The sequence below is a fragment of the Spermophilus citellus genome (assembly GCF_964194105.1).
Source record: "Spermophilus citellus genome assembly, chromosome: 11".
Lineage (NCBI taxonomy): Eukaryota > Metazoa > Chordata > Mammalia > Rodentia > Sciuridae > Spermophilus > Spermophilus citellus.
In genome coordinates this window covers 78,679,272-78,697,689 of record NC_138192.1, presented here as the reverse complement: position 1 = coordinate 78,697,689, position 18,418 = coordinate 78,679,272, and the positions used below count along the sequence as shown (strand labels likewise).

Genomic DNA, 18,418 nt, shown 5'->3' with positions numbered 1-18,418 from the left:
CTGTTTCTAGAATCCTAAACATTTAATCTTATCAATATTGCCAATTAAGCCAAACACCAATGAAGCCATCAAATCTGCCCTGCTGTTCATCTTTCACTCTCTTCTTTATTTAATGTATACTTTTAGAATAATGATGTTGACTTCAAAACTGTGATTCGGAATGGACCAAGGCTTACAGATACTGATAAAATAATGCAAACATCATTAGTATTGGGGCTGACGCTTCCTTGCTACACAATGCTGGGAGGTTAATACTTTCTGTGCTTCTACCCAGTATGAATATTTATTGGCATATAAAGTCAGGTTGAATAACATGGAATGAAAATAACATAACACAGACTTTCCCCGTGACCCACCCCTTCTCTTTTTATATATATATATATATATTTTTTTTTATTCCAGAGACTCCCATTGAGGAAAAAATTTATCATAAAGGGAGCCTTTGAAATATGAGTTAGTTGACAGAGTATACTCTAATTCTCAATAGATTATTACATCTTAAGAATAATCCTGGTTAAGCACATTTTGATCATCTCATTTATAACATTTTCCCTTGGTTTTTGTCTTATTAACCATAGTACTTGTATAGGTAGCTCTTTTATAACCACTTCAGGTTTTATTTTACCATTCAGGAGACAAATTTGACCACCTCATGTTCTTCAAATTAAAATTTCTTGATTCCTCATTCATCAGAATAACAAGCATCCAGGATCTTTTTAAGGTTATCTTTCTCCATTATCTGAGTGTCCGTGTATTCCCTCATTCTAGAGAGGCCTGGATGTGCTTGAGAGCAAATTGGAGAACCCGGCCACAAGATGTCCTGGATTGCAAATGACTTGTTGCTGGCCCTCAATGCTGTGATGCATTTTTGTCTGTACAGTGGTCCTCTTTCTGGTTCAGCTTTGTGCACAGACCTTATCTATGGTTATGAATACAATGAAAGTTGGTTCAAATATAATGAATATTGATATTGGCATTGCTCTTAGAGTCTCAGGGTGACAGCTGTTATTCTGAAAGCAGGTCCACATTGTTCTAGAGCCAATACTTCTCTAAGTCAATCTTACTATTGACTGAGCCAGCCTCACTATTTTCCCTAGTGAGGAATTCTCTTTTGGATGATCTTTACTTTTCTTTATTTCGAGTCCAGCAAAGGCATCTAAAGATGTTGAACCTCCAAAGGGCCTTGCGGGAGTGGTAGCGTTGGCAGCCCTGGTTCTTCCCAGAAGGATTCTTCATGTCTATGAAAATTTCCTCATTTTCCCACATTAATCAGACCTACACACCAAGTTGTTATTTGGAGGGCTGCTCTTGTCAATTCACAGAAAGGGACCATTACTCTTTGCCCAGGGCAACCAAGTCCCAGTTGCCTGATACACATAATTGAGAGAGGTCTTTTCAGGGACCCTTCCTGAATGAGTCGTGTCACAAAGCCACCACCCACACCCACCAAGACAGCTATGCTGCAGCAGACTTCAGGAGCTCTCTCCTCATGAAAGAAAGGGAAAACATGAATGTTCCAACCAGTCGCCACACTATGCAAGGGGTTCACAGCCAATATTCAGTGGAGACAAATTTTGGAATAAATCTGATATCTGTCAGATTTAATACTGGTTCTGCCATTTCCGAGTTATATGTGCTCAAGCAAGTAACTTAATTACTCTGAGTGCATGTAACAACTCAGAAAGTATCTAGGGCTTTGAGTAATAAAGAACTTACCAACAATAGCTTAAACAAATGAGGGTTTTGTTTTCTTCCATAAGGAGAAGTCAGAAGTCAACAGTCGCGACACTCAGATCCACAGGTCAACGTGGCTGGGCCATGGACTCCGCAGTTCTCTTGGCATTGCTCTTAGAGTCTCAGGGGGACAGTTACAGATCCAGCAGGCACATGGCCTTTCAGGCAGCTGAAAGAAGGAAAGATGGGAAGAAGGAAGTATCCAGGCTTGTTTGGGAAAAGCAGGAGCATCCCAGAAATCCTCAGCCAACCTTGGTTTACATCCCAAGGGTCAGACTATGCCATGTGTCCACTCTTGCCTTCCAGAGAGCCTGAGATTCTAAAGCTTCTAGAAAATCTAGATTCTAAAGTATATGGAGACACTGAAAAAAGAATGTGGAAATCAGTGTTGAATAAATCATCCTACAGCATGCGACATACAGATGAGGACCTGAATAACAGTCACAAAGATGGAGAAAAGTGGGTGTGATGGAATCTGTCATGTTCTTCTGAGCAATGGAGAGAGGGCAGTGGTGGGGAGCGCACAGGTCAGGAACCACGTCTTCTCTTTTTAGCAGCCTCCTAAAGGGCCTAATAAACTTCTCAAGACAAAATAGACCGACTGTTGAGAAACATTGGTCCCCAAATGATGTTCAGAGTTGTGATTCTGTGAAAGTATAGTATGATCCCAGACTCCTCTTTAGGGAGCCATGACTTGTAGAATGAAAGGAACTACCTATCAGTCTTTGCTTTTAGCCAAAGTTTTTGCCAAAACGTTTTATTAGAGACTTTTGCCTGTTTTAGTTTCATGCTTTTTTTTTTTTTTTTTGCTAGTGACTGAGTCAAACAAAAATTCCATCACTTCATATTAAAAGGTACTTTCATGACATAAACAGGGTCTCGATATAGGACACGCTAACCTCTGAAATCCTATCAGAGGCGTTGGTGAGTGAGCTTGATTTCCATGAGAGCTATTCAGTCAGTCCTTCACAACCCTTTTTACTTGGGGATCCTATTATTTAACAGGCACTTTAAATTGAGACCAGCATCCTGATTCTCAAGCAGCATGGCTTTTATTGGAAGTCTCTGCCACGTTTAAACATCTTTAATACATTTTAAAAATAGAATTGTAAAAGGCAGCAACCAGACTTCAAAGCATAGACATGTTGGCCAGAATTGTGAAGCTGGCGACAATTTTCACTGGTTGTAAACCTTGTGGAGCCTCTTTCAGTCCCCCGAACAATTGCTGAGGAAGGGGTTCGGCACACATTCCTCTTGAGTGTCCCCTGGACGGGTCTGAAGTGTCCAGGTGGTGGAGGAGTGAGAAACCAGCACACTGCAGGGCAGACATAGAAAGCAGCACCAACCAGAGCCATGGGGCCATGAGCAGAGCCAAAAGAAACCAGGCCAAACCAAAACCAAATGAGGACATGGAAAAGGGTTGGCCACCCTCTCTGAGTTTTGGTCCGTTGCATCTCTCCTCTCCTGCCCAGGTCTTCCTTCCCCTGGGGAGACTTCAGATGTCCTCTATTCCCAGTAAACCTGGTTGCTTGCGCTCGCTCTCTCTCTCTCTCTCTCTCTCTCTCTCTCTCTCTCTCTCTCTCTCTCTCTTTGCCCTCACTGAACTCTGTAAGACACTTATTATACTTGAGCAAAATTAATTTTTACACTATGGATTCTGTCTCCCACTCCCAGCTGAAGCCTATGAACACCTTGGAAGAAAGAGCTTCATCTTATTCATCTCATGCACACAGCAAATTAAATGAGTATTTAAACAAAGTTGAGTCTCTTGGGAGAAGCTAAGCAGCAGGATCTGGTTCGAAGGAATTATGAAGAAGGATTTTTTTGGTTTCTTTACTCTGAGGCAGTGGTTCACAAATTGTGATCCCTAAACCAACAGCATTAGCATCGCTGGGGAAATCTTAGGAAATGCACATTCTTGGGCCTGGCCACAGGCCTGCAGGGTAAGTGGGCAAGCTTGAGAACCAGGAGAGCAGATGGTGTTGCTCCAGTACAAAAAGCCTGGCAGACTGGGGACCCAGGAAGAGCTGACATTTCAGCTAAGTTGGAATACATGATATCCCAGTTGGAAGGCAGTCAGGCTGGAAGGAATTTGGGCAATCTGTGTTTTCACAAGCCTTCCATGTGGTTCTGATGCACACTAAGTTTCAAGAATCATAATTTAACCTTTCCAAACCACAGTTTCCTCATCTGAAAAATAAAGCTAATCGTAGCAACCTCGAAGAGCTGATCCAGATATGTAATTAGATAAAATATGTATCTTTTAATCCAGAGCCTCATACATATTAACCACTCAGTGACATTATTGAAGGGTGAACGTATTCTGGTTTGCTTTGCTTTGCTGGATTAGTGACTTTGCAAAAGCATTTCCATTATTGGCCTCATCCTGTGTGCATTTGGGTTATTCATACAACAGATTCCTTTGGTTCATCTGAGTTCCCAGGTTCTCCCAGCTAAGCCCTATCCTTTTCAGAATCCTTGTAATTAAGCCAGAGCCAAGCATGAATCCTGGGATCTTGTTGACTCCATTGGCCTTGGCCTTGGCCTTGTTCTTGGCCTTCACACCATAGGGCCCATGGCTTTCACTCTTTATGTTGTAGAGGAAACAATCATGTGGACCAGAGCTAGCCTAGATGGGGAAGGAAAGGGCCTCAAAGAATTGCTGCTAAAAAAAAGGCTAAAGTGGAGAAGGTCCCTCTGCATCCTCTAACAGGACATAGAAGAAATCATATGGCTTTGGAGCCCCAGCATTCAAACGGCCAATTAAATCATTTAAAGTTTTCCAATTGATTTCCTCTTAACTGAGTCACCATAGTTTAAAATTTGTCAACAAACCACATCCCTCCTTCAGGGCAACAGGCAGCCCCCCTACTGCTTTACTTAATTCTTCCAGATGGCTAGCATAGCCACCTCCCCACTCCAGCAAAATCTGGTTTTGCTGCACCAGGCAAGCCTCTAGTCCAAGACAGAAAAATTCCATTTCCAAGTGGCACCTTCAAATAGACTTCACACACACACACACACACACACACACACAGAGAGAGAGAGAGAGAGAGAGAGAGAGAGAGAGAGAGAGAGAGAAACCTAGAGCACATTTTCCCCTTTGACTTTAAGCAATAGCAAGTGCAGAATTACAATTTTCCAGGGCTTTTTGCTTAACACAAGGCACACTAGGCAAAGCTCACCAAAGATCCAAAGTACTTCTCTCTGCCCCCAAAGCTGCTACCAACTAACACTCCAGGTGGGTTCTGATCAGTCACCACAGGGGTGGTTGAAAGCAACCAAGCTCTGGCATTTCAAGCCAATGAAAACCCTGTCCTTTCACTCTCGCTTTGAAAATTATTGCTATTACTGTTCTTTTAATAAGTCCGCATTGCCTCAGTGCCCCCCCTCCCACCGATTCCCATTTGTTTTCCTGTGGGAGCCAGGTCTTTGAAGCTGGCATCTCCCCGAGCAGAGTGAAGATATAGCACCCTTCTCTGCCTGGCTGACCCTCCCTGGAGGGGCCCAGTGGGGGTGAGTCACCCCTGGTGGGACTTTTCTCATTAGCCCTGCAGGCAGCATGCATTCCAGCCTGCCTGGCCTTGGACTCTATGCAGAGAACCCCAAATATTTTATGAGGAATAATAAAGGTGGTCAGAACGTGACAGCTAGTTTATTACCATCAGCATCAGTTCTGATGCTGGCAGAAGTGGGGAAGGAGAGACCACTGCCCTCCAATGACAGGAAAGAAAGAAATAGCCTGGGAGAACGCAGTGACTGAGTCTTTGCTCTCCCTATAACGCAACCTTTGCTGGCTGAATAGCCACATAAAACGAATATTGAAAGCAAGTTTGAAATGGCACAAGGCAAACAAATGAAAGGAGGGCAATAAATGCCAGAATACCACTCTGAGAACAAAGTATTCTTATTCAACTTACAACATTTACAAAGAGTCACAGCCCCGGCCTCTAAGGAGACCATAATTAAATATGGGAAATAACACAGATAACGACAAAAAACACAAACACACAATGAACCATGGGAAATAGAAACAAAAGTACCATAGGAACATAGAGAGAGAAAACTTCTACCTGGTATCCCTGTGGCAAGAATTCCTGGAGAGGTATCTGAATGGACTTTGGGAGCAGAGTGTTGTACTTCAAGAAAGAAAATTTGGGAGAACCTGTTTGGTTGCCTCCCCATAGTATTTGCCCTCCCAATTCACTTCTCCTTTCCTGGAAGAGTCAACCTCCCAGTTTAGAGGCTGCCAATGCCACATATTCATCTTTCAGCCTTCCTTGAAAAAAGAATGTGGTCTTCTGAGCCAGGCATGGTGCTGTACACCTGTAATCCCAGCAGCTCAGGAGGCTGGGGCAGGAGAATTGCAAGTTTAAGGCCAGCCTCCACAACTTAGCAATACCATGTCTCAAAAATAAAAAGAGCTGAGGATATAGTTCAGAGGGAGAGCACTCTGGGTCTGATCCTCAGTACCGCACACCCACTACCCCACCACGCACACACATACAAAATGTGATCTTCTAATTCAATGCTGATCAATGGTATGCAGGGAGAGATTCCCAGAAACATTTGGAAAGGGTTTCCTTCCTGATTTGGAGGCAGGGCTTGAGGGGTCATGGAGCAGGGAAGAGGTGGATAAAAACTGCTTTTTCCTGGCCTGAAAACGATTAACCAAGGATGTGAAACTTGGAGTTATGGCTACCATCTTGGTGTCTGAGAGAAAGCAGGAGAATCAGAGAGAAATCAGTTTTCATTCCAGAGTTTACAAGCAGTCATGGGACTCCTGTGACCTGTACCTGAACACAACCTGAGTCTCACACAAAGATTAGGGAAACCCAGCTGGGCAGGGTGGCACATGCCAGTAATCCCAGTGGCTCCAGAAGCTGAGGGAGGAAGATCACAAGTTCAAAGTCAACCTCAGAAATTTAGCAAGGGCCTAAGCCACTTAGCAAGACCCTGTCTCTAAAAATTAAGAAATTAAATTTAAAGGGCTGGGGGCTGGGGATGTGGCTCAAGCGGTAGCGCACTCGCCTGGCGTGCGTGCGACCCGGGTTCGATCCTCAGCACCACATACCAACAAAGATGTTGTGTCCGCCGAGAACTAAAAAATAAATATTAAAAATTCTCTCTCTCTCTCTCTCTCTCTCCCCTCTCTCACTCTCTCTTTAAAAAAAAAAATTTAAAGGGCTGGGGATATGGCTCAGTGATAAAGCATCTCTGGATTAAATCCCTGGTACCAATAAAGAAAAAAAATATGGATATCCATTCAGACAGGAGAAACAGAATAAGCAGACATTGACTAAGACCAAGTAGGTGTGCTTATTTTAGATGTTTATAGTGTACAGAGAATTCTACCATGAAGTAATCTGGGTAGTTGGGGCCAAGTTCCAGAAGAACTCAGGACCAGGGTACAGAGTATGAATTTATCCTGAAGGCAACAGTGGAGAGACAATGAAGCCATTTGAACATGTTGCTGCCCTTATCAGAGTAGTGTCATAGAAAAATAATATGGCAGAGATGTAGAGGAAGGATTAGACTGGAGAGAGAGACAGGAAGTGAGGAAGACACATAAGACTTTTGTTGCAAATTACCTATTTCAGGGAATCAAGCATGTCTTCACATTATACTCCCCTGGGGAGATTTTAAAAATTCTTAAGTCCAGGTTCCTTACTCAAGCTACTGATTCAGTTGGTCTGGCATGGGTAGCTAAAATGGATTTGATCCCTTTTTTTTTTCCCCTAAAGCGTGCCACATGATCTCTGATGTAACATGCAGCCATTGCTGAAACCCCTGATGCAGTTGACTTGGGGCTGTGGCAAAGAAAAGAAGGGACAGACGTGGGAAAGATGGTGGAAGCTGAGCAGGCAGCACGTGGTGGCTAATGGATGGAACGGGCAAAGGAGGCGAGAGAGTCAATGATCTCAAAAGCCTCTTCCAAGACAAGTGGCAGGGGAATGGCAGAGCCGCTCACAGAAATGGAGAAGTCAGGAGAAGGAACAAGTTTAAGGAAGAAAATTTCGATTTGGGAAATATGGAGTTGAAGTGCTGCAACAAGCTCCAGACTCTAAGCTAAGCATTTAAAACCACAGGCTGGGGAATCTCTTATATTGGGGGATCACTGATCTTCAAGCAATGCTTCTTCAACAAGGAGGGGATATAGGAAGACAAAAAGAGGAAGACCAACTGTAAAATCTGGAAGAAAACTAAGGAGAAAGAAGAAAGGAAGAAGGAGTCAATCTGAGGAGTTAAAATCGAATTCCCAATTTACTTAGACTAATATATGGATATACAGTTATTTGGTGGAGATTAGACATCAGGCTGGTATTATAGCAATTAACAGAGGAAAGCTCTCCTACCCAGTGTTAAGGCTGAAGGCCATACCAGCCTCCACAACTTAATGAGACCATGTCTCCAAAATAAAAAGGGCTGGGGATATAACTTAGTGATAGAGCACCCCTGGGTCTAATCCCAGGGTAAGGCTGAACTGTCACCTGAAGCCATTTGTTCTCCACATCTTATACAGAATAAATAAAAATACAACCTTGAACATTGAATTTGATGTTAAACTGTTAAAAACCATTGAACAAAGTTCACAACTGCTATTCTTGAATAAATTTCATGCTTTTGAAGAAAAATTAGAATCATTCATATGACCCACCAATGAGATCCCATGGTCTGAAAAGCAGATGATTGAGATTTGGGAAATTAACTCTTCCCCCTCATAAAAATGTAAACAGATATACCTAAAACTCTCCCCTCACATTTGTATCAGCTTTCTTTATGAAGAATTGGACAAACAAAAATTCCAGATTTCTCCAGTTGGTTCTGATAGTAAACGTGGTACATTTAGAACTATCGAGAAATAATATGATTGTGCAGATTATTGTTATTTAATACATTTACATGTATACATCACTTGTTAATATTTATAAAATAAGATACTTAATATTGATTCCGTTAATAATGACTTACATCACTGCCGTACATAAAGAGCCAAGATTTTCTTTTGTAAAATCCTCGTTGACCCTGTAGTCCTATACACCAGACTGACTTCAAGGAAGTAGAATGAACCTACTCCTTAAGGTTGTATGGAAATTGTTTTTATTATTTTTCTTTCTCTTAGCCAACCATATAATGGGCATAAAAGGTAACAACCAAGTTTGTGGAATAAAAGAGAATCAGTAGCATATTTTTCAAAATAGTTTCAGGTAGTATTTCTATTGGAATTAAAAGAAACTGATAAAGTTATTAAATACTTTTATACTTAAATTTTGTATGAAATCAAATGTCCCTCACTTGGAAGGAAAAGCCTAATAAGAAATAATCCATGGCCCCTCTTTTACTGTTTCATAATAATTGCTTCAATGTAAAATGTTCACAAACATGAGCTTCTTAAGTAGAATTTCAAATTAGGTTTCTATCTGGGATAAATGTACATTTGGTAAAAATCAGCCATCCATCATCCAAAATACAGAAAGAGTTATGGTGATAGCTAGGGTTAATTACCTGTAGTTCTCAAATAAAGTTGGTTGCTATAATGGTTATACTATTGAGAAAAAGATAACAAAATTCACGCATTCCTCTGAGTCTTCTCATGTTCATGCATGACCTTGGAGGTCCTTTCCAACTCCATGAGTCTAGCATTCCACAGTGAATTGTACCTGGTGTATTTTCACTGCTGTCTTAAGGAAAGAGAAGTTTGGCTGAATTCCAGCTTCTTTATACTTTTAAATATACTCAAGTAGTTTCATTCAGTGGAATATTTTCAGTCATTAAAAATTATGGTGATTTTTTTAAAGACAAAAACAAGAACTAAGAAATATGTTACACACAAATACACAAATGTCCTATATACTGTATTATTACAACTTTTTCTAAATTATATTAAATAATTTTACCAAAATTTTTAATAATTTTAATGGTTAATTCTGGGAAATGAACTAATGGTAATTTTTCAATCCTTTTTTCTATTTACCAATAATTACATGGAGCATGTAAAACATGATAAAATATTATCAAGGTTGTTGAAATACTGATGCAGTTTACTCAATTCTTATTTATAATAAATAACTGTATTAGATTTTTGTCACTGTGACTAAAATACCTGACAAGAACATCTTAGAAGAGGAAAAGTTTATTTTGAGTTTACAGTTTCAGAGGTTCAGTACATGGTTAGCTGACTCCATTGCTCTGGGCCAAGATGAGGCAAGACATCATGGCAGAAGGGTGTGGGAGAGGAAAGCTGCTCAGTTCATGACAGCTGGAAAACTGAGAGACTGTATGAGGAGCCAGGGACAAGATATACAATCCCCAAGTAGGTCACCCTGTTGACCTATTTGCTTCAGCCACACCTCTCCTGCGTATATTTTCCACCCAGTAATCCATTCAGATAATCAAACCACCAAATGGATTAATCCACTGACTAGGTTACAGCTTTCATGATCTAATCACCTCATCTCTGAGCACTCCTTCATTGTCTGTCACATGAGCTTATTAGGAACCAGCTCATATCCAAACCATAAAATTCCACTCTTGTCCCTCAAAAGCCTTATCTATCTCAAAATGCAAAATGTAATCAGTCCATCTCTAAGAATCTTCGCAGTCTTTTTTTTTCTTTTTGCACATGCCAGGCTTCCTTAGATTAGAAGATCTTTTTTTTTTTCTTGTTTCTCATTTTTTGCTTATTTTTATTTCTTACATACATGACAATAGTGGAATGCATTACAATCATAGTTATCCATTCACAGCAAAATTTTTTGTAACTCTGAATATAAAGTATGTTCATGCCAAATTACGCCATTATACATGAGCTCTCTTACTTTTTTGTATTACAATTCTTTTTTATTTGTTTTAATTAGTTACACATGACAGTACAATGATCTTCATATATCATACATTTGAATCAGATGGGATATAATTTCTCATTTTTCTGAGTGTACAGTTTGCAGAATTACATTGGTCATGCAGTCATGTATATACCCACAGCAATAATAATGTCTATTTTATTCTGCTGTCCTTCCATTCCCCCTTCCCCTCTTCACAGTCTTAACAGTTCTAGTATGGCCCAAAAATCCAAGTCCAAAGCCTAATCTGAAACTCAAGGCAAACTCTTAGTAAGCTCCTGTAACGATTAAAAAAAAAAGATATATATATCTTCCAATATATATATTCCAATACATAATGGCGCAGAGTAAACATTTCTATTCAAAAAAAAAAAAAAGAAAGAAAGAAAGAAAAAGAAATAGGGCATAAAAATAAGGGATGAGACCAAAGCAAGATTTAAATTCAAGTGGGAAAAACAAATCTTATAGTTACACATTCAGCATCTAGGGTACAAGGCAGAGAGATTTGATCTCTATAGGGCTTGGGCTTCCCTGCCCCTTGGCCTTGTTTGTTGTAACCCACATAGCCTCTCTCTCTTGGCTTATCTCTGCTCAATAGTTGCATCTTTCCTCAGGAGATACGCTGCATTACTGGCATCTCTTAGTCTTAAAGCTCTCCACTACAGCTTCAGCTTCCTTTTCACATCTTTGAGGATCACCCCCTCAAGGATAGTCCTCAGGGATGCTAACCTTGCTATATATTTTCTGGTGTCCCCTTCCTTTGAAATATTCCATGACCCCCAAGTCCAACATCCTGCGTTCCCAGAGAACCAGCACCATGTGGTTGACATCAAGGTCTGCCACTATCTTGAGCAGTGGCCAAGGCTCCTGGGACCAAGGCTGCTGCATCCTCTGAGTACCCGGGCAGATGAGCATGGTGAATAAACTTCCTATGTGATCCTGTGTGAGCAGGGTACCTTCAAGTTCTCTTCCTAAAGGAATTTTTATGTTTATCCCTTTGGCCTGAAATGGATGTACTCTTGTCAATTCCTGAGATACCCTCAAGTCATTTTTCCTATTGTCTCCATGCAAATTACTTAGCATCTCTTTAGTAGCTATAATGTCTTTAACAACCACAACTTCTTTAGCCCCAGGTTTAATTTCACTTTTCCGCCCAAACTGCAAGCTCTCAAATCTATCTGCCTTGCTTTCCAATCTTGATTATCACAGTAAAGTTGACTAAAAGTCAGCCACAATATCCATGCCACTATCAGATTTATTAGTACATAACCTTTAAATTCAACATCACAAAACTCAGAATATGGGCAAAATGTAGAAAACTTCTTTTCCAGAATATAACATGAATAGCCTCTAGTCCAATTGCCAATATAGTTCTCCTCCTCTGAAACCTCATGAGCCCAGTCTTTACTGTCCAATCCTGTTAGCAGTCTGGTCTTCTGAGCCCTGCCAGAATCACCCATTAAACTCTGCTTACAACATTCCAAAGCTTTTCTAGCTTGCTTCTCTAAACTTTTAAAAATTCCTTCCTCCACAAACCATCTCAAAACCACATGGTCAGGTTAATCACATCAATGGCCCCACTCCCAGTACCAATTTATATTTTATTCAGTTTTGTGTTGCTGTAACCAAAAGACCCAATAAGAACAACTGTAAAGGAAGAGGAGTTTATTTTGGCTCATCTGTCCATGGTTGACCGACTCCATAGCTCTGGGCCCCAAGTAAGACAGAATATCATGGCAGAGGAAAGCAACCCAGGACATGATAGCTACAAAGTAGAGAGCTCCACTCACCAGGGACAAAATATAAGCTCCAAAGTCACACCCACAGTGACCTACTTCTTCCAGCCACACCCAGTTAATCCATCAGTGGATTAATCTACCAATTAGGTTAAAGCTAAGTGATCATGGGCTGAAAACTCTGAAACTGTGAGCCAAAATAAACCTTTTCTTGTTTAAGTTGATTTTCTCAGATATTTTGTCAGAGCAATGGAAAACTGGCTAACAGGAAGCCAGGAACATGGAATTGCTTAGGAGCAGTAAATATTTGTTATGGCTGTCTTCAAGGGTACAAGAACAGAAAAAGGGGGAAACCCAGAAACAGTATCCTCTAAGTCCATAATTTTCAAAGTATAGTACCTGGACAAATAGCATCAACATCACCTGGGAACTGTAAAGAAATACAAATACTTGATCCTTACCCAGATCTACTGATTCAGAAACTTTGGGATGGGGCCCAGTGATCTGTGTTTTAACAAGCTCACAACTGAGTCTGACTGAGAACTTCTGGTCAAGCTCATGATAGTTCATCATAAGGCTCTATAGTTTTTCTCCCTATATTGTTTCCTAGTTAGAGCAAATCATCTTAGATTGTCAGGACAGTGGAATTTTCTTAAGGACAATTTCAGAAGCCTTTTAACTAGACTGTTAGTCTTCTGAATTTGTTTTTGAAAGTAGCAATTCAATAACCATTTATAAGGCACAGCAGAATAAATGTTTTCCAAACTTCTCTTTGTGACCTTCATGAGACCTAAAAAAAAAACCCTCTCGTTGTGAGACATTATGGGAACAGAATGAATTTGCAAGATGCATAAATGGTCGAACGGTTTTATTACTCTGTATGTGACAAGTTTGTGGAAAATGGCAAATAATACTTTTAGTTTATATTCAGCTATAACAACAACTGATTATTTCTAAAGATTAAATTACAGTCTAGCAAAATGGAATGGGCTACATGGTCACTTCCTTATGGAATCATCTTCTAGTAGCAATTTTTAAATGTGCAAGCTCAGCTAATTGAAAACAGGGGAAAACAACCATCTATTTCTACACAATCTTTGAAATAGCATCTAATGGATTACAATACTCGCCGAACAGAGCTATCGGTCTGAGTGTGTCTTCATTTGGGCTGCTGACCTCTCAAGGGTGACCTGATATACAAGGAACCTAGGACAATAAACTCTGTCTTGGAAGACCGCCAGATAAAGATGAACAAATGGCAGATAAAGACAAAAGGAACAACATGCTGATTAAGCCTTAGACTCTTAAAGAGAAGACTGATTACTCAGGCTGATTACAGCCAGCATCCATTACCAAACAACGGAAATCCAGCCAGGTATGGTGGCACATGCTCACAATCCCAGCTACCCAACAAGCGGAGGCAGGAGGATTGAAAATTCAAGGCCAGCCTGGGAAACTCAGCAAGACCCTGTCTCAAAATATAAAAGTTTAAAAAAAGGGGGCTAGGGATATAGCTTAGTGGTAAAACACCCCTGGGTTCAATCCCCTGTACCAAAAAATTAAAAATAAAATTGGAACACATTATATATATATATATATATATATATATATATATATATATATAACTAGGAAAAAGTACTTCTTCCATGTATGGCTTTAATTATCTTGGTTATCACCAGTTGTCTAACAATAGGGTTCAAGATGAATTCGAAAACAATGTAATGCAGTATGAGTTTTTAAAATATGGGCATTGGACCAGAAGCATTGGCATCATATGGAAACTTGTCAAAAAGGCAAATTCTCAGGCCCACTCCAGGTATACTAAATCAGAAACTCAAGGCAAGGGGCTCAGCAATCTTAAGTTTTAATAAGTCCTCCAAATGACTCTGATGTGTATAAAGGTTTGAGAACTGCTGGGTTAAGAAATAGAGTATATTAGAGAAATTCATAACCTGAAGGGTAACAAGAGGAAGCATCTGTTCCCCCTTAACTCCCATCATCTTGTGGCGGGGGGTGCAGGGTGGGTGGAGGGCTGGCTGCTGTGGATACACAATCGGTCTCCAAATAGCAGAGAGAAGTGCCACTTTTTTTGCTCTTTAGTCTTAAAAGGCAGACATGAAAACAAACCTATCAGTGGGGAGGCAAAGTGATTTGAGTTTGAGTGCCAGCTATTTATTTTCACAGGTTGTCTTGGAAAAACAGCTGCCCAGCACATGTGGGAAGTGGTACCTACTTCTACCAGGGAGAAGGGGCCATCGCTTTACCCTGTGAAGCAAAGAAGTTCAGCTGTAGCCTCTTCCATGGGAGGATGAGGGGGGGGGGGGGCTCTGCAATCCCAGCTGGCTCTTTGTCTGGGCACATTAAGGTGGCTCCCAGGGACACTTCCAGTTGTCCTGATATCGGAGGCACACATCGCAAGCTTTGGGAAATACCAGCTTCCATACATTTACATGGATTTCTGTGTGTTATTCTGCCCAGGCTATTCAGTAGCTCTTCTATAGGTATTTAAATTTTCAAAACTTCCTTGCATTTTGTCCCCAAGATTCCTTGTGTTTCCCTTTGTCTTCTCCACAGCACTGAGGTAGGTGTTACAAAGATGTCCAGTGACTGTTTAGCACATTACTCTTTAGAAATGGGAGATAATCAAGAGATCATTTAATTTGACCATTCATTTTCAAAAATGAGATGCAGGGGAGTAGTGGTGTGACTTGCTCAAGTTCACACATTTAATTAGCAGCGACAAAATGAAAACTCCCACCTTGATTCCCATTGAGGCATTCTTTCAATATTAAATGATGATCAATGTGATTACTTTATCAAACATGTGTGACACACCCCCTGCACATTACACCCTTATTCACATGCAGGAGTTTATTACATGGGAGGTTTCTTTAAACTGAATTTACTACCAAGCTCCCTCCTCTAGAAGTATTTACTAAGTGTTTATACTGTCTGTGGAGGAAAGTTATTTATAAGTAACTTATAAAGAGGACTTACTTGACCAGCCAGGATGATTTTTCTTCTGAATTACATCCTAATATGTATAGCTTTCTTGCTCTTGGCTTATTCCACTTGGAGCTGTGCCCAGCACAATTTACGTCTATGAACTGCTGAACATTTAAGCAAATTAAGTGTCCAAAAAATCAAACACAAATTGTATCTTGGTGATTTATGCCTTCATAAAGCAAAACACATACAGTGTGCCGAGCACAGGACAGATTTATAGCTCCACTGGTTAGGGAAAATGAATAGCTATCTCCTAGAGAACGCGTCAAGAACTGTATGTGTGCGTTTAATCCTTGACCATGGGGGTTTTCCCCCAACGATATTTATCTTACAAATTATCTTTGATGCTAAAATGCAATGTGAGCTGAGGATGGGAAAGACATACAAAAATTCTGGATGGAGATTTAGAAACTGGCTAACTTTCACCAGAACCCCCTCCTCAAAAGGCAGGCTCTGAGCCTTCTACCTCTAACCTGCCACCTTCAGGTGACCCTACCATCCCTTTTTAGTGTAGGCTAAACAATTTCACTTATACACCTGAAGCTGTGAGGAAGTGAGACATAAGTCAGTAGTGCCAAAATAAACCAGAAGCTAAGAATTGGGTCAGATCTCTACTATTCCCAGTACCCTATGGACTTTACAGATACAGTATCCCATTGAAAGCATAGAACAGTAGTGTATATGCACTGAAGTCAGAAAAAAAAAGGTTTGAATCCCAACTTTTCCACTTGATAATTTAAGCACCTGTTTCCTGCTCTGTAAATGGAAATTAACAATATCTACTTCTAAGGGTTGTTTGAATTAATGAGATAATTAATTCTGTCTATAGTGGGAAGACTCTAAGGTAGTTCTTAATGGTCCCCATCTCCTGGTACCCAGGCACCCATCTTGAGTATGGGATTAAATTAAGGACTCACTTCTAGTGCATTTAAAAAAAATGGCAAAAGTGATGAATGTCACAAAGACTCTGTCTTCTGTCTTGTTCACTCTTTCTTGCTTATCGTTTGAGGAAAGCCTGCTTACATGTTGTGAGCTGCCCTGTGGAGAGACACGGGGGCAAGAAACAGGGGAGGCCTCCAGCCAATAGCCTCCAAGGAACCAAGGTCCTTGGTCTAACAGTCCAGGAGAAACTCAATCTTGCAAATATCACATGAGTGAGCTTTGATGTGAATCTTGCCAGCTAGGCCTTAAGATACTTGCAGTGGATACCTTGAATTTTGCCTCATGAGAGACAAAATCTGAGAATTCAGCTGACCCATGCAAGACTCCTGACCCATGCAAACCATGAGGTAATGAATGTTCATCACTTTAAGCTGTTAACTTTGTGGGTATTTTGTTACACAGCAATAGACAACTACTACAGGTTATAAAGTATTCAGCATGGTACCTGGCACATAGTCTACTTTCTATGAATGATAGTATTATAATTATTAATGGCTTTATACTCATGAACATTACTCAGTAATAATTTAATCACTCTGCTTTAATTTAAGCTTCCAAATAAAGAAGACTTTAGAACACAAAGAGCCTTAGTTGTTTTGCTAATTTATGGACAATGCCCAGACTAAAATAATGAGCATTATGCCTTCTAGAAGAGTAAAGTTTATGAATGTGGCACAAGATAGAAAGTTACCTCTTGAGTTGACAATTACCATCTCTCAACATGTCCCAGTCCTTAGGCATTGTGGGGTGAATTTGTCCTATCTGACTGTAGAGCACAGATATTTCTACAACCATTCACTGTCATTGAAGTTTTAGGTAATTGCAAAAGAGTCAATCTTACAGAACCTGCTTAATTAAAAGTCTGACCTTCAAACTCTACTATGTGTTTTTGTTTGGAGAAAAGCCACAATAAAATTGATCACTGGACAGATCTTTCAATCCAAGTTCAGTTTTTTTATTGTTATTATCAAGGCCAAGTAAAATTTATCCTGAAAGTATAATAAGATGTGGATTTACATAAAAGGATGTTCTTTGCAGCATTATTTACAAACATAAAAGTGAGTTATTTACAAAATAAAAGTGAGATAATCTAAGTGTACAACAGAGAGGAATAATCTGTGGTATGTTCATACAAAGGAATACCATGAGGCTATTCAACCTGCTTTGTAGGACTATTTACTAGGAAAATGATCACAAAATATTAAGGAAAAATATGAATACAAACAATTTGGTAAGATCTGTTCAAAAGAAAGAGTGTTATTTTGTACCCACATGCATGTGCATGTTGTGTGAAAATGAATTTTCCACCTTCCTGCTTCAGTCATATACAGAGATTCATATTTCCTTCTTCTTTCTTTCTTTTTTTTTTAATGCTGGTATTGCTGGGGATTGAACCCAGGGCCTTGCACACATGCTAGGCAAGTGCTGTATTACTGAGCTATATCCTCAGCCCTATTTCCTTTTTTTTGCAAGATCTAAATTAGTGCATTTGCTATTGTGGGGGTGGAGGAGTACAAGAAAGAAAAAAAAAAGAGGGGAAACAATTAACAAAAAGGTAATTTGATTTACTTCATGAAGGAGGAGAGGTAGGAAAGGTAGAGAGGGCTGGAAGGTAGACATGGGGTTGTTGAATGGTGCTTCTTAATTGCAAAACTATTGACAGACTGAACCACTGGATTATAGTTGCATAAATAAGACACAAAAACAAAAGATTGAATATCTATTCCCTATTGTTCATCTCTAAAAGGTGCCCTAGACTTCCTCCATATTCCAATGCCATTTCTCCCCAAAATTAGTCTAAATTTGAGACGGGAGGAATCACATGGGGCCCTGGGGCCAGAAGGATGTTCCTCGATATTAGAAAGAGTTTGAAACAATTACTGTGGACCATGATTTAATCTTCAATTCATTTTTCCATTTTCTGACATGTCGTTTGTGCCCTTAGACTGGAAATGCCTCCTGCAAGGGAAGGCTCTGCACAGGAAGGCCCAGGCCACAACCACTTAGAATGGCTGAGCTAGGACTTGTGAAAGACTGCCTCTTTGCTATTTCTTCCTTGTCCTCTTATTTGCTGCTTCCTTTTCTCACCAGCCAGTCAATAAGCTCTCCTATGCATCTCAATTGAGCAACAGTATCAGTGGATCACAATCTACTAGC

The 18,418-nt window shown here is 40.2% G+C and overlaps 1 long non-coding RNA gene across 1 annotated transcript in view; it reads right to left on the bottom strand.

Moving 5' to 3' along the window:
* Positions 1-6,740: 6,740 nt before the first annotated feature.
* The window catches only part of LOC308631251, a 930,091-nt gene continuing 918,413 nt past the window's right edge, over positions 6,741-18,418 (bottom strand). Inside the window, exon 6 of the long non-coding RNA XR_014018142.1 lies at positions 6,741-6,835. This is a non-coding gene — a long non-coding RNA (uncharacterized lncRNA). The remainder of the gene's footprint in view (positions 6,836-18,418) is intronic.